Below are 25,459 nucleotides of genomic sequence, written 5' to 3' on the forward strand. Positions count from 1 at the left end.
CAAAACAACAAGACCTTCGATAGCTCATTTGGAAGAGCGGAGGGCTGTAGTGGTTCAAGCTGGCATCCTTAGGTCGCTGGTTCAAGTCCGGCTCGAAGGACAAGCTGTTTCTTATGTTATGTCTGCCAGGAAAGAATGGCAATACCTTCTTGTCTGAAGGACCTCCGCTTCCCTGTCAATGGAGTTGGACTTGAGTCTTTGTCACGCAGTCTGAAATTGGCAAACGGAGTAATTCTGATTGAGTGATCATTTGAGTGTCTATTTGAATACGTTTCATCTCAACTCCTGTTGGAAAAGGACAGCCATTTCCGTGAGAGCACAAGACCCCTGGATTGTACCCGAAAATACTTTGCGCTCATCAGAGAGTAAAGTTGTTGTCCTGGTTTGCAAAGCCTCCATTGTTACGCCAGAAGGTGCCAGTCACATTCAAAACAAAGGGTTCCATGGTGTAATGGTTAGCACTCTGGACTCTGAATCCAGTGGTCCAAGTTCAAGTCTTGGTGGAACCTACTTGCCCTGCAGCAATTGAGTGTTTGGACTGAGTCTTCCTGTAAGAGTATGATGACTTATTGACTTACTCTACAAATCAGTGGTAACTGTGGATCAGGATGAGGTCCCCAAACGACGCCAATGTCTGTGACAGCTGATGTCAAGGATCAGCTGATCAGAAGATACTTGGTTTGTGTGCGGGGCCACAAGTCTTTCCAGTTCCAGTTAAAAGCCAGTCTCCTCATGTAGTTTCCGTAGAGTACCAAGGGATTATCCTGTTGCCCTCGTAGTTTGAGGGCAAAAAGGAGGCGTTTGCAAGTGGACTTCAGACCTGGTCACCTGAACAGGGACTTGAATCCAGTTTCATGTTCAGGTGACTGGCTCAACCTTTGTCTTGTCTGACCATGAACAAGATATTTGGCTTGTCCATGTGGGCTGTTTAAGACCTCAGTCCATCTTGGAGGTGGAAATTTCGGGACCAGGGCTTCTTCATCTCAACAAGGACAAGTCTAGAGAACACGGCCAGGATTAGGTTTGGGGTATTTGTCTGACGCTGATGGATAGATCCTGGACTCAATTCTGATCCCAACATCTCTTCGACAAAAAATGTATTACGGAAAAGGATTCCTATGAGAATGCAGGTATCAATTCTGCTACTTCTCACATGCTAAGCGAGCGCTCTACCATTTGAGCTAATTCCCCTGCTGTTGCAGCGTTGGCAGAGAAGGTCCAGTCTCAGAACTATTTTGGTTCCTTTGCTGGACTACGTCAAAGCGACACAGTCTCTGCCTTTCAGAGTGCTCCCATAAAGCAGTCCCTGGTGGTCTAGTGGCTAGGATTCGCAGCTCTCACCGCCGCGGCATTGGTTCGATTCCCGGTCAAAGAATTGAGATTTGGATAGGTTTTGATTGGAGATAGAGTCGCCAGATGGTCAACCTCCCACCTGTAGGCAGACTCGTCACCCACATTACTGAGGCCACATCGGCGATGATGACAGGACTTGGCACAGACATAGCTTCACCCTTCCCCCACTTTTGGCACTAACTGAAAAAGCAAGAACCAAAAACTCTGACTTGCAGGTGCTGATTGCTGCTCCCAGTTGCTTCCTATTCGTCTGTGAGCAACACTTTAATTTTAGAGTCAGGTTCATTGAAAAGGTTTGCAAGCTAGCCAGGACCAGCGGCATCCACCTGCAGGAGGATTTGGTGGTCCTTCTCCAACTGGACAACATCTGCCACAGTCCAGGGCGGTGGCAACTTCTGATTGGCCGGCCTATGCCGCATCTGCACAATCTGAAATATGTCAAAACAACTAGGCAGGAAGAGAAGGGGGCTTTTTGCAGCTGCGCCGTTCTAAGACGCGCTTAAAAGGGTAGACCAACAGGGAGTATGATAATTAATCTCAAGTCTATAATTTATTGATGTGTTTTATTCGTATTTCTGTCGTCAGTCGCTTCAGGATGACAGCAGTTCGCAGATAGCGCTTAAAGATGACCCTAACCGTTCGACTGAGGACCAACCCAAATTCTCCACTCAAAACCTGTCCAAATGTCAGTTTCCTGACCGGGAATCGAACGTTATGGCTGCACTCTGAGAGACTGTGTCACTTTGACGTACTCCAGCAAAGGAACCAAAATAGTTGTTAGACTGGACCTTCTCTGCCAACGCTGCTCCAGCAGCGGAATTAGCTCAAATGGTAAAGCGCTCGCTTAGCATGTGAAAGGTAGTGGGATCAATGCATTCTACATAATCTCTTTTGTTTTTTGTGATGAAATTTTCCCAAGTAGCGCTTGCTTAGCATGTGAGAGGTAGGGGGATCAATGCCCACAGTCTCCAAGGAGTTATTTGCCCTTTGTAGAAGAGAAGTTGGGATTGGATCTACATCCGACAAATACCTTAAACCAGAACAAAATTCTCAGCGATGACTGAACATCTTGCTCCTTCTGTTCCCTGAGAAACTAGGACAGCTGAGGAATTGATCAAACATCAGGAAGGCAACATCAATAACAACAAAACAAAAAATGATGTTCAGGGCATAAAAAGGCCCGATTAGCTCAGTCGGTAGAGAATGAGACTCTTAATCTCAGTGTCGTTTGTTCGAGCCCCACATTGGGCGATTCAGCACTTTTATTGATACATCTTGAAGGTGATTATTCATTATATTGTTTTAATTTATTATACTCATCTCACAGTTTGTCTTGATACACCCACATGCCCGCATGGCTGCACTCTGAAAGGCAGAGACTGTGTCGCTTTGATGTACTCCAGCAAAGGAACCAAAATAGTTATGAGACTGGACCTTCCCTGCCAACAGCAGCGGAATTAGCTCAGGGATCAGAAATGAGTCCACGATCGATCCATCAGCATCAGACAAATACCCCAAACCTAATCCTGGCCATGTTCTGTAGACTAGTCTCTTGTCATGGCATAATGAAGAATCCCAGTCCGTGATTTATTGTTCTCAAGTAGCGCTTCAAGGTGACCCCAACCATTCCACCGAGGCCGAAGACAAATCCTATCTCCAGGAAAAACCAATCCAGCCGCAGCAGTGAGAGCACCGAATCCTAGCCACTAGACCACCAGGGACTGCTTTTGGTCTGCACTCAGAAAGGCAGAGACTGTGTCGCTTCTCTTTGGCCTTTTCGGTGTTGAGGGAGCAGAAGTCTTCTGGCATTCTGGACTTGACCACAGGAGGAAGATAAAAGAGATTGGTTTCACATTTAAAACTTTTCCTCACTGCCTGAACAAGGACTTGAACCCTGGACCCTCAGATTAAAAGTCTGATGCTCTACCATGCTCTAGCTATCCAGGCCCTTGATAAACGAGGACAACTCAATGAAGACAAAATCTTCTGGCATACTGTACTTGTCCTTGCAGAGATGAAGAAGCCCCGGTCCCGAAATGTCCACCTCCAAGATGGACGGAGGTCTTAAACTGCCCACATGGACAAGCCAAATATCTTTTGGACAAAAAGAGTTCATGGTCAGACAAGACAAAGGTTGAGCCTGTCACCTCAACATGAAACGTTTGATCTGAGTGTCCGGGATTCAAGTCCCTGTTCAGGTACCAGGTCTGAGGTCCACTTGCAAACGCCTCCGTTTTGCCCTCAAAATACGAGGGTAACAGGACAATCCCTTGGTACTTTATGTAAACTACATGAGTAGCCTGGCTTTTAACTGGAACTGGAAAGACTTGTGGCCCTGCACACAAACCAAGTATCTCCTGATCAGCTGATCCTTGACATCAGCTGTCACAGACATTGGCGTCGTTTGGGGACCTCATCCTGATCCATGGTTACCACTGATTTGTAGAGTAAATCAATAAGTCCTCATATTCTTACTGTTAAGGAAGACACAGTCCAAACACTCGATTGCTGCAGGGCAAGTCGGTTCCACCAAGACTTGAACTTGGATCACTGGATTCAGAGTCCAGAGTGCTAACCATTATACCATGGAACCCTTTGTTTTGGATGACTGGCACCTTCTGGCATAACAATGGAGGCATTGCAAACCAGGACACCAACTTTACTCTTTGATGAGCGCAAAGTATTTTGGGGTACAATCCAAGGGTCTTGTGCTCTTATGGAAATAGCTGCCCTTTTCCAACAGGAGTTGAGATGAAACGTATTCAAATAGACAAACTGCATTGGCCACTCATTCAGAATTTCTCGGTTTGCCAATTTCAGACTGTGTGACAAAGACTCAAGTCCAACTCCATTGACAGGGAAGGTGAGGTCCTTCAGAAAAGACGGTATTGCCATTCTTTCCAGACACAACATAAGCAAAAGGCTTGTCTTTCGAGACGGACTTGAACCAGCGACCAAAGGATGCCAGCTAGAACCACTACAGTCTTCCGCTCTTCCAACTGACCTATGGAAGGTCTTGTTGTTTTGGGGCGAGTGAGTACAGCCGGGCGTTCGACGATGTCTCATTGAGGTTCTCTAACGCGCTGTGGCTGGGAATGCCACTATGGACAGGATTTGGATTAGATAATCAAGTATTGTGGTGGAGAGTCTGAGGTGGAAAGTCTCAGGTGGAGACTTTCTGATCGAATTCAGAGGTCATCAGTTGGTCCCGAAAACTGTCTGGGCACTTTTTTCACGATGAAAGGTATGAAAACAGCCCTGCTGCATTGGCCAGGAATCAGACCCGGGTCTCCCACGTGGAACGATCGTGGATTCATTTCCGGTCCCAACATCTCTTCTACAAAAGGCAAAGAACTCCCAGGAGACTGCGGACATTGATCCCACAACAAGACAAGACAAGGTGCTAGACAGGACAATGCTAGACAGGACTGGGTTTAGGGTGATACCTATAGCTGTATTTGGCCTCGATATCGGGATTGGGGCCCGGATTAGTGTTCGGTACTTGGGAACATTTAATCACAAAAAAGAAAAGTGCTTTTTGAGAATGCGGGCATTGATCCCGCTACCTCTCACATGCTAAGCAAGCGCTCTACCCTGCTGATGCATTGTTGGCAGAGAAGGTCCAGTCTCATTCCTATTTTGGTTCCTTTGCTGGAGTATGTCAACGCGACACAGTCTCTGCCTTTCTGACTGCAGCCACGATGCAGTCCCTGGTGCTCTAGTGGCGGATTTGGGTTGGTCCTTGGTCGAACAGTTCGGGTAATCTTGAAGCGCTATCTGTGAACTGCTGTCATCCTGAGGCGACTGAATAAAACATCAATAAATGATGGACTTGAGTTTCTGGTAAGTACAACACAACAAGATAAGGTGCTGGACTGGAGAAGGCAGTTAGGACTGGGTTTAGGGTTAGGCCTAAGGCTGTATTTGGCATAGAAATTGGTATTGGGGCTCAGATTATTGTTTGGTACATGGGAACAATAAATCACGGACTGGGTTTCTTCACTATTACATGACAAGAGACTGGTCTAGAGAACACGGCCAGGATTAGGTTTGGGGTATTTGTCTGATGCTGATGGATAGATCCTGAAATCAATTCTGTCATCTCTTCTACAAAAAACAGATTTCGGAAAAGGATTCCTTGGCGAATGCGGGTATCAATTCTGTAGGGTTACGATTCGGGTAGAGCAAACCCGTCTCACTAGAACAAGCACCCCTGGTTCACGCCACTTCAAGATGCAAGAAGCTGTCAGAAGTGGGATTCGAACCCTCGCCTCATTAGAGACTGCAACCTGAATGCAGCGCCTTTGACCGCTCGGCCATCCTGACCCTCCATGTCTTGCTCCTTCTGTCCCCTGAGAAACTAGGTCAGTTGTGGACTTGATCAAACATCAGGATGGCCACATCAATAAAAACAGAGCAAAAAATCATATATAGAGCAGAAAAAGGCCCGGTTAGCTCAGTCGGTAGAGCATGAGACTCTTAATCTCATGGTAGTTGGTTGGAGCCCCACATTGGGCGATTCAGCACTTTTATTGATACATCTGAAAGATATCTTTCATGTTGAAAATTGTTCAACATGCAGAAAACATTTCATTCCAAATACACAAAAAACAGTCTTTTGACCAAAGGCCTGGGGGCTCACTTCGTAGGGCATCAGACTTTTAATCTGAGGGTCAAGAGTTCAAGTCCCTTCAGAGATCAAGCACATATCCTTGTTCCCATTTGTAACCTTGATTTTTTGTAAAAGAAGGACTTGGAAGGCCATGTTTCCACCCAGTTTCGAACTGGGGACCTTTTGCGTGTGAGGCAAACGTGACAACCACTATACTATGGAAACCCAAAGGAAGGGGCTTTTAAGGGGACTGGCAAAGCCACAAAGCAGTTGCCAAACAATGAAACATGACGATGTGTCCAAAGTGACACATTGACAATTGTCCAAATTGACAAAGATTTCTCCTTTGTAGGGAAAATTGTTCCAGAAATAATGGGCTTTTCTTCAACAAAACAAGACATCACAATCGCGGCTTGAAAGAAACACCTTAGCCACCCTCGGGCTCACCTTGATATCTCTGTGGACTCAACTTGTGCCCTTGGAGTCAATGGTTTGGCTTGTAACCTCCTCTAACCTTGTCTGGGTGCATATAAGTACTAGCATAGAAGTGTTTCAAATGTACTTCTTCCCTGAGATCATATTTCTCCTCTCTTGTAGAGAAGTATTGGATGACATTTTTAGCTAATTGCTTATTTTTAGCCTTATGCATTGAGTTTCTGGTAAGTACTACACAACAAGATAAGGTGCTCGACTGGAGAAGGCAGTTAGGACTGGGTTTAGGGTTAGACCTAAGGCTTTTTTGGCATAGAAATCGGGACTTGGGATCAGATTAGTGTTTGGTACTTGGGAACAATAAATCACGGACTGGGTTTATTCACGATTGCATTACAAGAGACTCGTCTAGAGAACACGGCCAGGTGGACTCAACGTGTGCCCTTGAGGTCACTGGTTTGTCTTGTAACCTCATCTCTGGCCTTTTGAAGAATGAAGCCAGCCAATAAGCCTTTTCAAACTGTTTGCCAAGTCGCAACATGAACAGGGATTGTGCTGAATCCCAACTTTTGTCCAACTTGGGTTGGAATGTCCCCATGCTGGTAACGGGTGGGGAATACAGTCCGTTGATGAGGATACGGAAAAGGTACAGAAAATGGATGGTTTTCATTGGTTTGACGTCCCCAGATATATAGTATAGTGGACAGTATCACCCCCTGTCACGTGGAAAACTGGTGCACAATTCCCCGACATGGAGTTCCTATTTTGTATGTCACAATGTGACATATAACCTTCAGTAGGGTTACGATTCGGGTAGAGCAAACCCGAAGACCTCTCTCAATCTTTTTCTCCAAGTGCTCAGCTGTGTTGTACAATCTGACAGTCCTTTGATGCCAAGTCATTCCAGTCGTGGATAATGGACCTGACCAGGAAAATGCCAGCTGTGGGATTTCAACCAGTGATACAACTAATTTAACTAATTGATGTCCCTGCGAGAACAGCCACCTACATTCAGTGGACACTCAGCAGAGGAGGGGAAAAGATAGTTGGTCAAATTACAAGCCTAGCAAAGAGGGGCTTGTTTGTTCAATTCCTGCAGTCCTCTTCTGGTATTTCCATGACTCTGGTTTTCATACTTTTCATCCGAGGTCATGTTGAAGTACAAAGAGTGTTTTCCGGAGAAACGCAAGACCCCAGGATGCAATAGGTCTGCTTTGTACACTTTTCAGCAGCGGTCATGTTGAAAAGCACCCCTGGTTTACTGGGTGACGCCACTTCAAGATGCAAGAAGCTGTCAGAAGTGGGATTCGAACCCACGCCTCATTAGAGACTGCAACCTGAATGCAGCGCCTTCGACCGCTCGGCCATCCTGACCCTCCAGGTTTTGCTCCTTCTCTCCTTCTCTCCCCTGAGAAACTAGGTCAGTTGTGGAATTGATCAAACATCAGGATGGCCACATCAATAAAAACAGAACAAAAAATGATATCTAGAGCAGAAAAAGGCCCGGTTAGCTCAGTCAGTAGAGCATGAGACTCTTAATCTCATGGTAGTTGGTTGGAGCCCCACATTGGGTGATTCAGCACTTTTACATCTGAAAGATATCTTTCCTGTTGAAAACTGTTCAACATGCAGAAAACATTTCATTCCAAATACACAAAAACAAGTCCTTTGACCAAAGGCCTGGGGGCTCACTTCGTAGGGCATCAGACTTTAAATCTGAGTGTCAAGAGTTCAAGTCCCTTCAGAGATCAAGCACATGTCCTTGTTCCTATTTGTCACCTTTACTTTTTTTTTTGTAAAAGAAGGACTTGAATGGCCATGTTTCCACCCAGTTTCGAACTGGGGACCTTTTGCGTGTTAGGCAACCGTGATAACCGCTACACTATGGAAACCTGAAGGAAGGGGCTTTTAAGGGGACTGAGCTCAATTTTATTCCACACATTAAAAATGTTACAAAAACAGGATTTTATTTTTCATTTAAAGAATACAGCCAGAGTCCGCCCGTTCCTCTCTCGGGCAAATAGAGAGATGCTGATGCATGCTTTTATTTCCAGTCGTATTGACTATTGCAATGCCCTGCTTTCTGGTCTTCCTAAAAGAAACATCACAAGTCTACAACTTTTACAGAAGAACTTTTGCTGCACGTGTGCTGACGAGGACCAGAAGGCAGGCGCATATTACACCGCTTCTAAAATCACTGCATTGGCTCCCTGTATGTTTCAGGATCCATTTGAAGGTTCTCTTAATGGTTTTTAAATGCCTTGGGGGTTGTGGGCCTTCTTATTTTTTCTGAATTTCTTTTACGTTATGAACCCTCGCGGTCCATCAGGTCCTCCAACACCGACCTGTTATGTATTCCCAGCCCATCAGTCATCCGGGAAATATGGATTGTGTGTCCAAACTGGGGATGGATGCTCGTGTACACACCTTCAGACATCAAGCACATATCCTTGTTCCCATTTGTCATCTTGATTTTTTTGTAAAAGGAGGTCTTGGAAGGCCATGTTTCCACCCAGTTCCGAACTGGGGACCTTTTGCGTGTGAGGCAAACGTGATAACCACTACACTATGGAAACCTGAAGGACGGGGCTTTTAAGGGGACTGGTGAAGTCACAGAGCAGTTGCCAAACAATGAAACACGACGATGTGTCCAAAGTGGGGGCAGATTGACAATTGTCCAAATGGACAAAGATTTCTCCTTTGTAGGGAAAATTGTTCCAGAAATAATGGGCTTTTCTTCAACAAAACAAGACATCACAATCGCGGCTTGAAAGAAACACCTTAGCCACCCTCGGGGTCACTTTGATATCTTGGTGGACTCAACTTGTGCCCTTGGAGTCAATGGTTTGTAACCTCCTCTAACATTGTCTGGATGGCTGGATGTCTGGCCTTTTGAAGAATGAAGCTAAGGTCCTTTCAGCCAGCCAATAAGCCTTTTCAAACTATTTGCCAAGTCACAACATAAACAGGGATTTTTCTGAAAACCGGTCTTGAACCAGGGACCTTTAGAACTTCAGTCTAACGTTCTCCTAAGTGAGTATTTCAGCTTCTAAGGTGGTGTTCTGCTTTTTCAGTCGTGGGTAAAAGTGGGGGCAGGGTGAAGCTGTGTCTGTGCCACGTGTGTTGCTGTGTACCTGGTCCAGTGTGTTCTCAACTTGGGTTGGAATGTCCCCATGCCGGTAACGGGTGGGGAATACAGTCCGTTGATGAGGATAAGAGCTACAGAAAATCGGAAGGATTTCACTGGTTGAAGTCTCCAGCTACCATAAAAACGGTCATGGGCCACAAGCCTGTTCTGAATTCCGCTTTGGCCAATCGACACTACATCAACTCAGCAGCAGTCCTTGTTAGTATAGTGGCCAGTATCTCCGCCTGCCACATGGTAGATTACGCGGTTCGATTCCCAGACGTGGAGTTCCTGTTTTGTGTGTCACGTTGAACCTTGAGCAGGGTTGCGGTTGCAACAACCAGTCCGGGAGAACAAGACCTCTATTCATCTTCTTCTCCAAGTGCTCAGCTGTGTTGTACAATCTGACAGTCCTTTGCTACCAAATCATTCCAGTCGTGGATAATGGAGCTGACAAGGAAAATGACAGCTGTGGGATTTCGACCAGTGGCTCCTGAGCGAAAGGAGCCTTAATCTGGTGTTTCAGACCACTCATCCACCCAACCCAAAACGGTGCCCTGATCAGGAAAAAACTGTGACCTTGTGGGGTTCGCTGACAACGGAGGACACTGAAATGGAGCCGCACAAAGGAGGGTACCTGCACTGTTTACGTGTCCGTCGACCAGGTAGACCGGGATTCGATTGGCGGACTTGGAATTGTTTTCATGTGCAGTGACAGCAGTTCACAGACAGCGCTGAAAGATGACCCGAACCGTTCGGCCGAGGACCAAGACAAATCCTATCTCCAGTCAAAACCTAACCAAATGTCAGTTCCCTGACCGGGAATCGAACAACGGCCGCGGTGGTGAGAGCACCAAGTCCCAGCCACTAGACAACCAGGGACTGCATCATGTCTGCACTCTGAAAGGCAGAGACTGTGTCGCTTTGACGTACTCCAGCAAAGGAACTAAAATAGTTCTGAGACTGGACCTTCTCTGCCAACACTGCATCAGCAGGGGAATTAGCTCAAATGGTAGAGCGCTCGCTTAGCATGAGAGAGGTAGCGGGATCAACGCCCGCATTCTCCATAAACTCCTTTGTTTTTTGATGAAATGTTCCCAAGTAGCGAATACTAATCCGGGCCCCAATCCCGATATCTAGGCCAAATACAGCCATAGGTATCACCCTAAACTGGATTCAGAGTCCAGACTGCTAACCATTACACCATGGAACCCTTTGTTTTGGATGTGACTGGCACCTTCTGGCGTAACAATGGAGGCTTTGCAAACCAGGACAACAACTTTACTCTCTGATGAGCGCAAAGTATTTTCGGGTACAATCCAGGGGTCTTGTGCTCTCATGGAAATGGCTGTTCTTTTCCAACAGGAGTTCAGATGAAACGTATTCAAATAGACACTCAAATGATCACTCAATCAGAATTACTCCGTTTGCCAATTTCAGACTGCGTGACAAAGACTCAAGTCCAACTCCATTGACAGGGAAGCGGAGGTCCTTCCATTCCTGCCAGTCCTGCCATTCTTTGCCGGCAGACATAACACAAGAAACAGCTTGTCCTTCGAGCCGGACTTGAACCAGCGACCTAAGGATGCCAGCTTGAACCACTACAATCCTCCGCTCTTCCAACTGAGCTATCGAAGGTCTTGTTGCTTTGGTGCGAATGAGTACAGCCAAGCGTTTGACAGCGTCTTCACTGTGTACTGCTTTCCTTTCCTGAGACGCCGGATCCAGAATCTCTTCGAAGCCGTCCGGAAGTCCTTCTCCATGGCTTCTCCAAACTCCTCCCATGTCAGAGTTTTTGGCTCAGCGAATGCCAAAGCCGCGGACCGCTTGGCCTGTCGGTTCCTGTCAGCTGAAGTCCCATGAGCCAAAAAGGCCCAATAGAACTCCTTCAGCTTGACGGCATCCCTCACCAATGGTATCCACCAACGGGTTCTAGGATTACCGCCACGACAGGCCCTGACCACCTTAGGGCCACTGCCGCCTCGACAATGGAGGCACAGAACATCCCTGCCTCCCTCTGGATCTTGCAGGTCACTGGGAAGATATTCGGCTCGAAGGACCATTTGGTCCCGAACATGAAACTTTTGATCTGAGTGTCCCGGATTCAAGTCCCTGTTCAGGTGACCAGGTCTGAGGTCCTCTTGCAAACGCCTCCTTTGCCCTCAGAATGCAAGGACAACAGGACAATACCTTGGTACTTTATGGAAACTGCACGAGGAGCCGGGCTTTTAACTGGAACTGGAAAGACTTGCGGCCCCGCACTGTCAGAAGTGGGATTTGAACCCACGCCTCATTAGAGACTGCAACCTGAATGCAGCGCCTTCGACCGCTCGGCCATCCTGACCCTCCAGGTCTCGCTCCTTCTGTTCCCTGAGAAACTAGGTCAGCTGTGGAATTGATCAAACATCAGGATGGCCACATCAATAAAAACAGAACAAAAAATGATATCTAGAGCAGCAAAAGGCCTGATTAGCTCAGTCGGTAGAGCATGAGACTCTTAATCTCAAGGTCGTTGGTTCGAGCCCCATATTGGGCGTTTCAGCACTTTTATTGATACATCTGAAAGATATCTTTCCTGTTGAAAACTGTTCAACATGCAGAAAACATTTCATTCCAAATACACAAAAACAAGTCTTTTGACCAAAGGCCTGGGGGCTCACTTCGTAGGGCATCAGACTTTAAATCTGAGTGTCAAGAGTTCAAAGTCCCTTCAGAGATCAAGCACAAGTCCTTGTTCCTATTTGTCACCTTAACTTTTTTTTGTAAAAGAAGGACTTGAATGGCCATGTTTCCACCCAGTTTAAAACTGGGGACCTTTTGCGTGTTAGGCAAACGTGATAACCGCTACACTATGGAAACCTGAAGGAAGGGGCTTTTAAGGGGACTGAGCTCAATTTTATTCCACACATTAAAAATGTTACAAAAACAGGATTTTATTTTTCATTTAAAGAATACAGCCAGAGTCCGCCCGTTCCTCTCTCGGGCAAATAGAGAGATGCTGATGCATGCTTTTATTTCCAGTCGTATTGACTATTGCAATGCCCTGCTTTCTGGTCTTCCTAAAAGAAACATCACAAGTCTACAACTTTTACAGAACAACTTTTGCTGCACGTGTGCTGACGAGGACCAGAAGGCAGGCGCATATTACACCGCTTCTAAAATCACTGCATTGGCTCCCTGTATGTTTCAGGATCCATTTGAAGGTTCTCTTAATGGTTTTTAAATGCCTTGGGGGTTGTGGGCCTTCTTATTTTTTCTGAATTTCTTTTACGTTATGAACCCTCGCGGTCCATCAGGTCCTCCAACACCGACCTGTTATGTATTCCCAGCCCATCAGTCATCCGGGAAATATGGATTGTGTGTCCAAACTGGGGATGGATGCTCGTGTACACACCTTCAGACATCAAGCACATATCCTTGTTCCCATTTGTCATCTTGATTTTTTTGTAAAAGGAGGTCTTGGAAGGCCATGTTTCCACCCAGTTCCGAACTGGGGACCTTTTGCGTGTGAGGCAAACGTGATAACCACTACACTATGGAAACCTGAAGGACGGGGCTTTTAAGGGGACTGGTGAAGTCACAGAGCAGTTGCCAAACAATGAAACACGACGATGTGTCCAAAGTGGGGGCAGATTGACAATTGTCCAAATGGACAAAGATTTCTCCTTTGTAGGGAAAATTGTTCCAGAAATAATGGGCTTTTCTTCAACAAAACAAGACATCACAATCGCGGCTTGAAAGAAACACCTTAGCCACCCTCGGGGTCACTTTGATATCTTGGTGGACTCAACTTGTGCCCTTGGAGTCAATGGTTTGTAACCTCCTCTAACATTGTCTGGATGGCTGGATGTCTGGCCTTTTGAAGAATGAAGCTAAGGTCCTTTCAGCCAGCCAATAAGCCTTTTCAAGCTATTTGCCAAGTCACAACATAAACAGGGATTTTTCTGAAAACCGGTCTTGAACCAGGGACCTTTAGAACTTCAGTCTAACGTTCTCCTAAGTGAGTATTTCAGCTTCTAAGGTGGTGTTCTGCTTTTTCAGTCGTGGGTAAAAGTGGGGGCAGGGTGAAGCTGTGTCTGTGCCACGTGTGTTGCTGTGTACCTGGTCCAGTGTGTTCTCAACTTGGGTTGGAATGTCCCCATGCCGGTAACGGGTGGGGAATACAGTCCGTTGATGAGGATAAGAGCTACAGAAAATCGGAAGGATTTCACTGGTTGAAGTCTCCAGCTACCATAAAAACGGTCATGGGCCACAAGCCTGTTCTGAATTCCGCTTTGGCCAATCGACACTACATCAACTCAGCAGCAGTCCTTGTTAGTATAGTGGCCAGTATCTCCGCCTGTCACATGGTAGATTACGCGGTTTGATTCCCAGACGTGGAGTTCCTGTTTTGTGTGTCACGTTGAACCTTGAGCAGGGTTGCGGTTGCAACAACCAGTCCGGGAGAACAAGACCTCTATTCATCTTCTTCTCCAAGTGCTCAGCTGTGTTGTACAATCTGACAGTCCTTTGCTACCAAATCATTCCAGTCGTGGATAATGGAGCTGACAAGGAAAATGACAGCTGTGGGATTTCGACCAGTGGCTCCTGAGCGAAAGGAGCCTTAATCTGGTGCTTCAGACCACTCATCCACCCAACCCAAAACGGTGCCCTGATCAGGAAAAAACTGTGACCTTGTGGGGTTCGCTGACAACGGAGGACACTGAAATGGAGCCGCACAAAGGAGGGTACCTGCACTGTTTACGTGTCCGTCGACCAGGTAGACCGGGATTCGATTGGCGGACTTGGAATTGTTTTCATGTGCAGTGACAGCAGTTCACAGACAGCGCTGAAAGATGACCCAAACCGTTCGGCCGAGGACCAAGACAAATCCTATCTCCAGTCAAAACCTAACCAAATGTCAGTTCCCTGACCGGGAATCGAACAACGGCCGCGGTGGTGAGAGCACCAAGTCCCAGCCACTAGACAACCAGGGACTGCATCATGTCTGCACTCTGAAAGGCAGAGACTGTGTCGCTTTGACGTACTCCAGCAAAGGAACTAAAATAGTTCTGAGACTGGACCTTCTCTGCCAACACTGCATCAGCAGGGGAATTAGCTCAAATGGTAGAGCGCTCGCTTAGCATGTGAGAGGGAGCGGGATCAACGCCCGCATTCTCCATAAACTCCTTTGTTTTTTGATGAAATGTTCCCAAGTAGCGAATACTAATCCGGGCCCCAATCCCGATATCTAGGCCAAATACAGCCATAGGTATCACCCTAAACTGGATTCAGAGTCCAGAGTGCTAACCATTACACCATGGAACCCTTTGTTTTGGATGTGACTGGCACCTTCTGGCGTAACAATGGAGGCTTTGCAAACCAGGACAACAACTTTACTCTCTGATGAGCGCAAAGTATTTTCGGGTACAAACCAGGGGTCTTGTGCTCTCATGGAAATGGCTGTTCTTTTCCAACAGGAGTTGAGATGAAACGTATTCAAATAGACACTCAAATGATCACTCAATCAGAATTACTCCGTTTGCCAATTTCAGACTGCGTGACAAAGACTCAAGTCCAACTCCATTGACAGGGAAGCGGAGGTCCTTCCATTCCTGCCAGTCCTGCCATTCTTTGCCGGCAGACATAACACAAGAAACAGCTTGTCCTTCGAGCCGGACTTGAACCAGCGACCTAAGGATGCCAGCTTGAACCACTACAGTCCTCCGCTCTTCCAACTGAGCTATCGAAGGTCTTGTTGCTTTGGTGCGAATGAGTACAGCCAAGCATTTGACAGCGTCTTCACTGTGTACTGCTTTCCTTTCCTGAGACGCCGGATCCAGAATCTCTTCGAAGCCGTCCGGAAGTCCTTCTCCATGGCTTCTCCAAACTCCTCCCATGTCAGAGTTTTTGGCTCAGCGAATGCCAAAGCCGCGGACCGCTTGGCCTGTCGGTTCCTGTCAGCTGAAGTCCCATGAGCCAAAAAGGCCCAATAGAACTCCTTCAGCTTGACGGCATCCCTCACCAATGGTATCCACCAACGGGTTCTAGGATTACCGCCACGACAGGCCCTGACCACCTTAGGGCCACTGCCGCCTCGACAATGGAGGCACAGAACATCCCTGCCTCCCTCTGGATCTTGCAGGTCACTGGGAAGATATTCGGCTCGAAGGACCATTTGGTCCCGAACATGAAACTTTTGATCTGAGTGTCCCGGATTCAAGTCCCTGTTCAGGTGACCAGGTCTGAGGTCCTCTTGCAAACGCCTCCTTTGCCCTCAGAATACAAGGACAACAGGACAATACCTTGGTACTTTATGGAAACTACACGAGGAGCCGGGCTTTTAACTGGAACTGGAAAGACTTGCGGCCCCGCACTGTCAGAAGTGGGATTTGAACCCACGCCTCATTAGAGACTGCAACCTGAATGCAGCGCCTTCGACCGCTCGGCCATCCTGACCCTCCAGGTCTCGCTCCTTCTGTTCCCTGAGAAACTAGGTCAGCTGTGGAATTGATCAAACATCAGGATGGCCACATCAATAAAAACAGAACAAAAAATGATATCTAGAGCAGCAAAAGGCCTGATTAGCTCAGTCGGTAGAGCATGATACTCTTAATCTCAAGGTCGTTGGTTCGAGCCCCATATTGGGCGATTCAGCACTTTTATTGATACATCTGAAAGATATCTTTCCTGTTGAAAACTGTTCAACATGCAGAAAACATTTCATTCCAAATACACAAAAACAAGTCTTTTGACCAAAGGCCTTGGGGCTCACTTCGTAGGGCATCAGACTTTAAATCTGAGTGTCAAGAGTTCAAGTCCCTTCAGAGATCAAGCACAAGTCCTTGTTCCTATTTGTCACCTTAACTTTTTTTTGTAAAAGAAGGACTTGAATGGCCATGTTTCCACCCAGTTTCGAACTGGGGACCTTTTGCGTGTTAGGCAAACGTGATAACCGCTACACTATGGAAACCTGAAGGAAGGGGCTTTTAAGGGGACTGAGCTCAATTTTATTCCACACATTAAAAATGTTACAAAAACAGGATTTTATTTTTCATTTAAAGAATGCAGCCAGAGTCCGCCCGTTCCTCTCTCGGGCAAATAGAGAGATGCTGATGCATGCTTTTATTTCCAGTCGTATTGACTATTGCAATGCCCTGCTTTCTGGTCTTCCTAAAAGAAACATCACAAGTCTACAACTTTTACAGAACAACTTTTGCTGCACGTGTGCTGACGAGGACCAGAAGGCAGGCGCATATTACACCGCTTCTAAAATCACTGCATTGGCTCCCTGTATGTTTCATGATCCATTTGAAGGTTCTCTTAATGGTTTTTAAATGCCTTGGGGGTTGTGGGCCTTCTTATTTTTTCTGAATTTCCTTTACGTTATGAACCCTCGCGGTCCATCAGGTCCTCCAACACCGACCTGTTATGTATTCCCAGCCCATCAGTCATCCGGGAAATATGGATTGTGTGTCCAAACTGGGGATGGATGCTCGTGTACACACCTTCAGACATCAAGCACATATCCTTGTTCCCATTTGTCATCTTGATTTTTTTGTAAAAGGAGGTCTTGGAAGGCCATGTTTCCACCCAGTTCCGAACTGGGGACCTTTTGCGTGTGAGGCAAACGTGATAACCACTACACTATGGAAACCTGAAGGACGGGGCTTTTAAGGGGACTGGTGAAGTCACAGAGCAGTTGCCAAACAATGAAACACGACGATGTGTCCAAAGTGGGGGCAGATTGACAATTGTCCAAATGGACAAAGATTTCTCCTTTGTAGGGAAAATTGTTCCAGAAATAATGGGCTTTTCTTCAACAAAACAAGACATCACAATCGCGGCTTGAAAGAAACACCTTAGCCACCCTCGGGGTCACTTTGATATCTTGGTGGACTCAACTTGTGCCCTTGGAGTCAATGGTTTGTAACCTCCTCTAACATTGTCTGGATGGCTGGATGTCTGGCCTTTTGAAGAATGAAGCTAAGGTCCTTTCAGCCAGCCAATAAGCCTTTTCAAACTATTTGCCAAGTCACAACATAAACAGGGATTTTTCTGAAAACCGGTCTTGAACCAGGGACCTTTAGAACTTCAGTCTAACGTTCTCCTAAGTGAGTATTTCAGCTTCTAAGGTGGTGTTCTGCTTTTTCAGTCGTGGGTAAAAGTGGGGGCAGGGTGAAGCTGTGTCTGTGCCACGTGTGTTGCTGTGTACCTGGTCCAGTGTGTTCTCAACTTGGGTTGGAATGTCCCCATGCCGGTAACGGGTGGGGAATACAGTCCGTTGATGAGGATAAGAGCTACAGAAAATCGGAAGGATTTCACTGGTTGAAGTCTCCAGCTACCATAAAAACGGTCATGGGCCACAAGCCTGTTCTGAATTCCGCTTTGGCCAATCGACACTACATCAACTCAGCAGCAGTCCTTGTTAGTATAGTGGCCAGTATCTCCGCCTGTCACATGGAAGATTACGCGGTTCGATTCCCAGACGTGGAGTTCCTGTTTTGTGTGTCACGTTGAACCTTGAGCAGGGTTGCGGTTGCAACAACCAGTCCGGGAGAACAAGACCTCTATTCATCTTCTTCTCCAAGTGCTCAGCTGTGTTGTACAATCTGACAGTCCTTTGCTACCAAATCATTCCAGTCGTGGATAATGGAGCTGACAAGGAAAATGACAGCTGTGGGATTTCAACCAGTGGCTCCTGAGCGAAAGGAGCCTTAATCTGGTGCTTCAGACCACTCATCCACCCAACCCAAAACGGTGCCCTGATCAGGAAAAAACTGTGACCTTGTGGGGTTCGCTGACAACGGAGGACACTGAAATGGAGCCGCACAAAGGAGGGTACCTGCACTGTTTATGTGTCCGTCGACCAGGTAGACCGGGATTCGATTGGCGGACTTGGAATTGTTTTCATGTGCAGTGACAGCAGTTCACAGACAGCGCTGAAAGATGACCCGAACCGTTCGGCCGAGGACCAAGACAAATCCTATCTCCAGTCAAAACCTAACCAAATGTCAGTTCCCTGACCGGGAATCGAACAACGGCCGCGGTGGTGAGAGCACCAAGTCCCAGCCACTAGACAACCAGGGACTGCATCATGTCTGCACTCTGAAAGGCAGAGACTGTGTCGCTTTGACGTACTCCAGCAAAGGAACTAAAATAGTTCTGAGACTGGACCTTCTCTGCCAACACTGCATCAGCAGGGGAATTAGCTCAAATGGTAGAGCGCTCGCTTAGCATGTGAGAGGTAGCGGGATCAACGCCCGCATTCTCCATAAACTCCTTTGTTTTTTGATGAAATGTTCCCAAGTAGCGAATACTAATCCGGGCCCCAATCCCGATATCTAGGCCAAATACAGCCATAGGTATCACCCTAAACTGGATTCAGAGTCCAGAGTGCTAACCATTACACCATGGAACCCTTTGTTTTGGATGTGACTGGCACCTTCTGGCGTAACAATGGAGGCTTTGCAAACCAGGACAACAACTTTACTCTCTGATGAGTGCAAAGTATTTTCGGGTACAATCCAGGGGTCTTGTGCTCTCATGGAAATGGCTGTTCTTTTCCAACAGGAGTTGAGATGAAACGTATTCAAATAGACACTCAAATGATCACTCAATCAGAATTACTCCGTTTGCCAATTTCAGACTGCGTGACAAAGACTCAAGTCCAACTCCATTGACAGGGAAGCGGAGGTCCTTCCATTCCTGCCAGTCCTGCCATTCTTTGCCGGCAGACATAACACAAGAAACAGCTTGTCCTTCGAGCCGGACTTGAACCAGCGACCTAAGGATGCCAGCTTGAACCACTACAGTCCTCCGCTCTTCCAACTGAGCTATCGAAGGTCTTGTTGCTTTGGTGCGAATGAGTACAGCCAAGCGTTTGACAGCGTCTTCACTGTGTACTGCTTTCCTTTCCTGAGACGCCGGATCCAGAATCTCTTCGAAGCCGTCCGGAAGTCCTTCTCCATGGCTTCTCCAAACTCCTCCCATGTCAGAGTTTTTGGCTCAGCGAATGCCAAAGCCGCGGACCGCTTGGCCTGTCGGTTCCTGTCAGCTGAAGTCCCATGAGCCAAAAAGGCCCAATAGAACTCCTTCAGCTTGACGGCATCCCTCACCAATGGTATCCACCAACGGGTTCTAGGATTACCGCCACGACAGGCCCTGACCACCTTAGGGCCACTGCCGCCTCGACAATGGAGGCACAGAACATCCCTGCCTCCCTCTGGATCTTGCAGGTCACTGGGAAGATATTCGGCTCGAAGGACCATTTGGTCCCGAACATGAAACTTTTGATCTGAGTGTCCCGGATTCAAGTCCCTGTTCAGGTGACCAGGTCTGAGGTCCTCTTGCAAACGCCTCCTTTGCCCTCAGAATACAAGGACAACAGGACAATACCTTGGTACTTTATGGAAACTGCACGAGGAGCCGGGCTTTTAACTGGAACTGGACTGCACTGTCAGAAGTGGGATTTGAACCCACGCCTCATTAGAGACTGCAACCTGAATGCAGCGCCTTCGACCGCTCAGCCATCCTGACCCTCCAGGTCTCGCTCCTTCTGTTCCCTGAGAAACTAGGTCAGCTGTGGAATTGATCAAACATCAGGATGGCCACATCAATAAAAACAGAACAAAAAATGATATCTAGAGCAGCAAAAGGCCTGATTAGCTCAGTCGGTAGAGCATGAGACTCTTAATCTCAAGGTCGTTGGTTCGAGCCCCATATTGGGCGTTTCAGCACTTTTATTGATACATCTGAAAGATATCTTTCCTGTTGAAAACTGTTCAACATGCAGAAAACATTTCATTCCAAATACACAAAAACAAGTCTTTTGACCAAAGGCCTTGGGGCTCACTTCGTAGGGCATCAGACTTTAAATCTGAGTGTCAAGAGTTCAAGTCCCTTCAGAGATCAAGCACAAGTCCTTGTTCCTATTTGTCACCTTAACTTTTTTTTGTAAAAGAAGGACTTGAATGGCCATGTTTCCACCCAGTTTCGAACTGGGGACCTTTTGCGTGTTAGGCAAACGTGATAACCGCTACACTATGGAAACCTGAAGGAAGGGGCTTTTAAGGGGACTGAGCTCAATTTTATTCCACACATTAAAAATGTTACAAAAACAGGATTTTATTTTTCATTTAAAGAATACAGCCAGAGTCCGCCCGTTCCTCTCTCGGGCAAATAGAGAGATGCTGATGCATGCTTTTATTTCCAGTCGTATTGACTATTGCAATGCCCTGCTTTCTGGTCTTCTTAAAAGAAACATCACAAGTCTACAACTTTTACAGAACAACTTTTGCTGCACGTGTGCTGACGAGGACCAGAAGGCAGGCGCATATTACACCGCTTCTAAAATCACTGCATTGGCTCCCTGTATGTTTCAGGATCCATTTGAAGGTTCTCTTAATGGTTTTTAAATGCCTTGGGGGTTGTGGGCCTTCTTATTTTTTCTGAATTTCCTTTACGTTATGAACCCTCGCGGTCCATCAGGTCCTCCAACACCGACCTGTTATGTATTCCCAGCCCATCAGTCATCCGGGAAATATGGATTGTGTGTCCAAACTGGGGATGGATGCTCGTGTACACACCTTCAGACATCAAGCACATATCCTTGTTCCCATTTGTCATCTTGATTTTTTTGTAAAAGGAGGTCTTGGAAGGCCATGTTTCCACCCAGTTCCGAACTGGGGACCTTTTGCGTGTGAGGCAAACGTGATAACCACTACACTATGGAAACCTGAAGGACGGGGCTTTTAAGGGGACTGGTGAAGTCACAGAGCAGTTGCCAAACAATGAAACACGACGATGTGTCCAAAGTGGGGGCAGATTGACAATTGTCCAAATGGACAAAGATTTCTCCTTTGTAGGGAAAATTGTTCCAGAAATAATGGGCTTTTCTTCAACAAAACAAGACATCACAATCGCGGCTTGAAAGAAACACCTTAGCCACCCTCGGGGTCACTTTGATATCTTGGTGGACTCAACTTGTGCCCTTGGAGTCAATGGTTTGTAACCTCCTCTAACATTGTCTGGATGGCTGGATGTCTGGCCTTTTGAAGAATGAAGCTAAGGTCCTTTCAGCCAGCCAATAAGCCTTTTCAAGCTATTTGCCAAGTCACAACATAAACAGGGATTTTTCTGAAAACCGGTCTTGAACCAGGGACCTTTAGAACTTCAGTCTAACGTTCTCCTAAGTGAGTATTTCAGCTTCTAAGGTGGTGTTCTGCTTTTTCAGTCGTGGGTAAAAGTGGGGGCAGGGTGAAGCTGTGTCTGTGCCACGTGTGTTGCTGTGTACCTGGTCCAGTGTGTTCTCAACTTGGGTTGGAATGTCCCCATGCCGGTAACGGGTGGGGAATACAGTCCGTTGATGAGGATAAGAGCTACAGAAAATCGGAAGGATTTCACTGGTTGAAGTCTCCAGCTACCATAAAAACGGTCATGGGCCACAAGCCTGTTCTGAATTCCGCTTTGGCCAATCGACACTACATCAACTCAGCAGCAGTCCTTGTTAGTATAGTGGCCAGTATCTCCGCCTGTCACATGGAAGATTACGCGGTTCGATTCCCAGACGTGGAGTTCCTGTTTTGTGTGTCACGTTGAACCTTGAGCAGGGTTGCGGTTGCAACAACCAGTCCGGGAGAACAAGACCTCTATTCATCTTCTTCTCCAAGTGCTCAGCTGTGTTGTACAATCTGACAGTCCTTTGCTACCAAATCATTCCAGTCGTGGATAATGGAGCTGACAAGGAAAATGACAGCTGTGGGATTTCGACCAGTGGCTCCTGAGCGAAAGGAGCCTTAATCTGGTGCTTCAGACCACTCATCCACCCAACCCAAAACGGTGCCCTGATCAGGAAAAAACTGTGACCTTGTGGGGTTCGCTGACAACGGAGGACACTGAAATGGAGCCGCACAAAGGAGGGTACCTGCACTGTTTATGTGTCCGTCGACCAGGTAGACCGGGATTCGATTGGCGGACTTGGAATTGTTTTCATGTGCAGTGACAGCAGTTCACAGACAGCGCTGAAAGATGACCCGAACCGTTCGGCCGAGGACCAAGACAAATCCTATCTCCAGTCAAAACCTAACCAAATGTCAGTTCCCTGACCGGGAATCGAACAACGGCCGCGGTGGTGAGAGCACCAAGTCCCAGCCACTAGACAACCAGGGACTGCATCATGTCTGCACTCTGAAAGGCAGAGACTGTGTCGCTTTGACGTACTCCAGCAAAGGAACTAAAATAGTTCTGAGACTGGACCTTCTCTGCCAACACTGCATCAGCAGGGGAATTAGCTCAAATGGTAGAGCGCTCGCTTAGCATGTGAGAGGTAGCAGGATCAACGCCCGCATTCTCCATAAACTCCTTTGTTTTTTGATGAAATGTTCCCAAGTAGCGAATACTAATCCGGGCCCCAATCCCGATATCTAGGCCAAATACAGCCATAGGTATCACCCTAAACTGGATTCAGAGTCCAGAGTGCTAACCATTACACCATGGAACCCTTTGTTTTGGATGTGACTGGCACCTTCTGGCGTAACAATGGAGGCTTTGCAAACCAGGACAACAACTTTACTCTCTGATGAGCGCAAAGTATTTTCGGGTACAATCCAGGGGTCTTGTGCTCTCATGGAAATGGCTGTTCTTTTCCAACAGGAGTTGAGATGAAACGTATAATGATCACTCAATCAGAATTACTCTGTTTGCCAATTTCAGACTGCGTGACAAAGACTCAAGTCCAACTCCATTGACAGGGAAGCGGAGGTCCTTCAGACAAGACGGTATTGCCATTCTTTGCCGGCAGACATAACACAAGAAACAGCTTGTCCTTCGAGCCGGACTTGAACCAGCGACCTAAGGATGCCAGCTTGAACCACTACAGTCCTCCGCTCTTCCAACTGAGCTATCGAAGGTCTTGTTGCTTTGGTGCGAATGAGTACAGCCAAGCGTTTGACAGCGTCTTCACTGTGTACTGCTTTCCTTTCCTGAGACGCCGGATCCAGAATCTCTTCGAAGCCGTCCGGAAGTCCTTCTCCATGGCTTCTCCAAACTCCTCCCATGTCAGAGTTTTTGGCTCAGCGAATGCCAAAGCCGCGGACCGCTTGGCCTGTCGGTTCCTGTCAGCTGAAGTCCCATGAGCCAAAAAGGCCCAATAGAACTCCTTCAGCTTGACGGCATCCCTCACCAATGGTATCCACCAACGGGTTCTAGGATTACCGCCACGACAGGCCCTGACCACCTTAGGGCCACTGCCGCCTCGACAATGGAGGCACAGAACATCCCTGCCTCCCTCTGGATCTTGCAGGTCACTGGGAAGATATTCGGCTCGAAGGACCATTTGGTCCCGAACATGAAACTTTTGATCTGAGTGTCCCGGATTCAAGTCCCTGTTCAGGTGACCAGGTCTGAGGTCCTCTTGCAAACGCCTCCTTTGCCCTCAGAATACAAGGACAACACCTTGGTACTTTATGGAAACTACATGAGGAGCTGGGCTTTTAACTGGAACTGGAAAGACTTGCGGCCCCGCACTGTCAGAAGTGGGATTTGAACCCACGCCTCATTAGAGACTGCAACCTGAATGCAGCGCCTTCGACCGCTCGGCCATCCTGCGTGTTAGGCAAACGTGATAACCGCTACACTATTGTTAAGGTTAAACCCAAAACATTATCACCAACTGTGAAAGAAGACACAAAGACGTGAGATATAGGCTTGCAAGGAGAGTGATCAGAGACTGTTCAGTAACATTCATCCAACCTACTCTGAAAACAGTCTCTGCTCTCCTTCTTTTTATTAATTAGAGTTTAGGTGTGCCCTATTACATAGGTCTCAATCGTCAAAGGGAGGGGGAACAGTTCACACGGTTGAGACTGGTTTCAACATCAAGCATATTTTGAGAAAGCAAAGACATATAGGAGACATCAAGCTTATTTTGAGAAAGCAGAATGTCTCAAGGAGACATCCTGTTATTGAGTGTCTAAAGGAATGTGATGAGTTATGCAAACGTGTGATCTATGTGCATGTAATAGTAACTTGGATAATATGAAGTAAGCTTATTGAATGTGCTTTATTCCAACTTTTTGCTGGAGTCTAGTTTGGCCTGCGTCACCTTCAAATAGGATCTTTTCAGTTGACCTGGCAGCTTACGGCCATACTACCCTGAAAACGCCCGATCTCAGAAGCTAAGCAGGGGTGGGCCTGGTTAGTACTTGGATGGGAGACCGCCTGGGAATACCAGGTGCTGTAAGCTTTTTATGGTTTCTGCTCTTGCCTGACAGCAGAGGGCGCTGTTTGACACTTTTTGCTGGAGTCTAGTTTGGCCTGCGTCTTCTTCAAATAGGATCTTTTCAGTTGACCTGGCAGCTTACGGCCATACTACCCTGAAAACGCCTGATCTTGGAAGCTAAGCAGGGGCGGGCCTGGTTAGTACTTGGATGGGAGACCGCCTGGGAATACCAGGTGCTGTAAGCTTTTCATGGTTTCTGCTCTTGCCTGACAGCAGAGGGCGCTGTTTGACACTTTTTGCTGGAGTCTAGTTTGGCCTGCGTCGCCTTCAAATAGGATCTTTTCAGTTGATCTGATAGCTTACGGCCATACTACCTTAAAAACGCCCGATCTCGTCCGATCTCGGCAGCTAAGCAGGGGCGGGCCTGGTTAGTACTTGGATGGGAGACCGCCTGGGAATACCAGGTGCTGTAAGCTTTTTATGGTTTCTGCTCTTGCCTGACAGCAGAGGGCGCTGTTTGACACTTTTTACTGGGGTCTAGTTTGGCATGCGTCGCCTTCAAATAAGATTTTTTCAGTTGTCCTTAAAGCTTACGGCCACACTACCCTGAAAACGCCCGATCTCGTCCGATCTCGGAAGCTAAGCAGGGGTGGGCCTGGTTAGTACTTGGATGGGAGACCGCCTGGGAATACCAGGTGCTGTAAGCTTTTTATGGTTTCTGCTCTTGCCTGACAGC

At 47.2% G+C, this 25,459-nt stretch overlaps 23 non-coding genes and 2 pseudogenes across 23 annotated transcripts; 6 read left to right on the top strand and 19 right to left on the bottom strand.

Moving 5' to 3' along the window:
- Window positions 1-13: 13 nt before the first annotated feature.
- Window positions 14-100, top strand: trnay-gua (transfer RNA tyrosine (anticodon GUA)). The gene is given in 2 exon segments: window positions 14-50; window positions 65-100. It is a non-coding gene; the product is annotated as a tRNA-Tyr (tRNA).
- A 337-nt stretch (window positions 101-437) lies between these two features.
- Window positions 438-509, top strand: trnaq-cug (transfer RNA glutamine (anticodon CUG)). The gene has a single exon. It is a non-coding gene; the product is annotated as a tRNA-Gln (tRNA).
- A 3,365-nt stretch (window positions 510-3,874) lies between these two features.
- Window positions 3,875-3,946, bottom strand: trnaq-cug (transfer RNA glutamine (anticodon CUG)). Its single transcript has one exon. It is a non-coding gene; the product is annotated as a tRNA-Gln (tRNA).
- Window positions 3,947-5,597: 1,651 nt separating this feature from the next.
- Window positions 5,598-5,679, bottom strand: trnal-cag (transfer RNA leucine (anticodon CAG)). The gene has a single exon. It is a non-coding gene; the product is annotated as a tRNA-Leu (tRNA).
- Window positions 5,680-6,117: 438 nt separating this feature from the next.
- Window positions 6,118-6,190, bottom strand: trnav-cac (transfer RNA valine (anticodon CAC)). Its single transcript has one exon. It is a non-coding gene; the product is annotated as a tRNA-Val (tRNA).
- A 1,499-nt stretch (window positions 6,191-7,689) lies between these two features.
- On the bottom strand, window positions 7,690-7,771 carry trnal-cag (transfer RNA leucine (anticodon CAG)). The gene has a single exon. It is a non-coding gene; the product is annotated as a tRNA-Leu (tRNA).
- A 445-nt stretch (window positions 7,772-8,216) lies between these two features.
- On the bottom strand, window positions 8,217-8,289 carry trnav-aac (transfer RNA valine (anticodon AAC)). Its single transcript has one exon. It is a non-coding gene; the product is annotated as a tRNA-Val (tRNA).
- A 611-nt stretch (window positions 8,290-8,900) lies between these two features.
- Window positions 8,901-8,973, bottom strand: trnav-cac (transfer RNA valine (anticodon CAC)). The gene has a single exon. It is a non-coding gene; the product is annotated as a tRNA-Val (tRNA).
- Window positions 8,974-11,075: 2,102 nt separating this feature from the next.
- trnay-gua (transfer RNA tyrosine (anticodon GUA)) lies at window positions 11,076-11,162 on the bottom strand. Its single transcript is given in 2 exon segments — window positions 11,076-11,111; window positions 11,126-11,162. It is a non-coding gene; the product is annotated as a tRNA-Tyr (tRNA).
- A 624-nt stretch (window positions 11,163-11,786) lies between these two features.
- On the bottom strand, window positions 11,787-11,868 carry trnal-cag (transfer RNA leucine (anticodon CAG)). Its single transcript has one exon. It is a non-coding gene; the product is annotated as a tRNA-Leu (tRNA).
- Window positions 11,869-12,310: 442 nt separating this feature from the next.
- Window positions 12,311-12,383, bottom strand: trnav-aac (transfer RNA valine (anticodon AAC)). The gene has a single exon. It is a non-coding gene; the product is annotated as a tRNA-Val (tRNA).
- A 611-nt stretch (window positions 12,384-12,994) lies between these two features.
- Window positions 12,995-13,067, bottom strand: trnav-cac (transfer RNA valine (anticodon CAC)). The gene has a single exon. It is a non-coding gene; the product is annotated as a tRNA-Val (tRNA).
- A 2,102-nt stretch (window positions 13,068-15,169) lies between these two features.
- Window positions 15,170-15,256, bottom strand: trnay-gua (transfer RNA tyrosine (anticodon GUA)). The gene is given in 2 exon segments: window positions 15,170-15,205; window positions 15,220-15,256. It is a non-coding gene; the product is annotated as a tRNA-Tyr (tRNA).
- Window positions 15,257-15,880: 624 nt separating this feature from the next.
- trnal-cag (transfer RNA leucine (anticodon CAG)) lies at window positions 15,881-15,962 on the bottom strand. The gene has a single exon. It is a non-coding gene; the product is annotated as a tRNA-Leu (tRNA).
- A 441-nt stretch (window positions 15,963-16,403) lies between these two features.
- On the bottom strand, window positions 16,404-16,476 carry trnav-aac (transfer RNA valine (anticodon AAC)). Its single transcript has one exon. It is a non-coding gene; the product is annotated as a tRNA-Val (tRNA).
- A 611-nt stretch (window positions 16,477-17,087) lies between these two features.
- On the bottom strand, window positions 17,088-17,160 carry trnav-cac (transfer RNA valine (anticodon CAC)). The gene has a single exon. It is a non-coding gene; the product is annotated as a tRNA-Val (tRNA).
- A 2,102-nt stretch (window positions 17,161-19,262) lies between these two features.
- trnay-gua (transfer RNA tyrosine (anticodon GUA)) lies at window positions 19,263-19,349 on the bottom strand. The gene is given in 2 exon segments: window positions 19,263-19,298; window positions 19,313-19,349. It is a non-coding gene; the product is annotated as a tRNA-Tyr (tRNA).
- Window positions 19,350-19,960: 611 nt separating this feature from the next.
- Window positions 19,961-20,042, bottom strand: trnal-cag (transfer RNA leucine (anticodon CAG)). The gene has a single exon. It is a non-coding gene; the product is annotated as a tRNA-Leu (tRNA).
- Window positions 20,043-20,483: 441 nt separating this feature from the next.
- On the bottom strand, window positions 20,484-20,556 carry trnav-aac (transfer RNA valine (anticodon AAC)). Its single transcript has one exon. It is a non-coding gene; the product is annotated as a tRNA-Val (tRNA).
- A 611-nt stretch (window positions 20,557-21,167) lies between these two features.
- Window positions 21,168-21,240, bottom strand: trnav-cac (transfer RNA valine (anticodon CAC)). Its single transcript has one exon. It is a non-coding gene; the product is annotated as a tRNA-Val (tRNA).
- Window positions 21,241-23,326: 2,086 nt separating this feature from the next.
- Window positions 23,327-23,413, bottom strand: trnay-gua (transfer RNA tyrosine (anticodon GUA)). The gene is given in 2 exon segments: window positions 23,327-23,362; window positions 23,377-23,413. It is a non-coding gene; the product is annotated as a tRNA-Tyr (tRNA).
- A 1,225-nt stretch (window positions 23,414-24,638) lies between these two features.
- On the top strand, window positions 24,639-24,747 carry LOC131122927 (5S ribosomal RNA; annotated as a pseudogene).
- Window positions 24,748-24,859: 112 nt separating this feature from the next.
- On the top strand, window positions 24,860-24,968 carry LOC131123320 (5S ribosomal RNA; annotated as a pseudogene).
- Window positions 24,969-25,080: 112 nt separating this feature from the next.
- On the top strand, window positions 25,081-25,199 carry LOC131120985 (5S ribosomal RNA). Its single transcript, XR_009127526.1, has one exon. It is a non-coding gene; the product is annotated as a 5S ribosomal RNA (ribosomal RNA).
- Window positions 25,200-25,311: 112 nt separating this feature from the next.
- LOC131123733 (5S ribosomal RNA) lies at window positions 25,312-25,430 on the top strand. Its single transcript, XR_009128750.1, has one exon. It is a non-coding gene; the product is annotated as a 5S ribosomal RNA (ribosomal RNA).
- The last annotated feature ends 29 nt before the right edge of the window (window positions 25,431-25,459 follow it).

This window comes from Doryrhamphus excisus, chromosome 2 (assembly GCF_030265055.1).
Source record: "Doryrhamphus excisus isolate RoL2022-K1 chromosome 2, RoL_Dexc_1.0, whole genome shotgun sequence".
Taxonomy (NCBI): Eukaryota; Metazoa; Chordata; class Actinopteri; order Syngnathiformes; family Syngnathidae; genus Doryrhamphus; species Doryrhamphus excisus.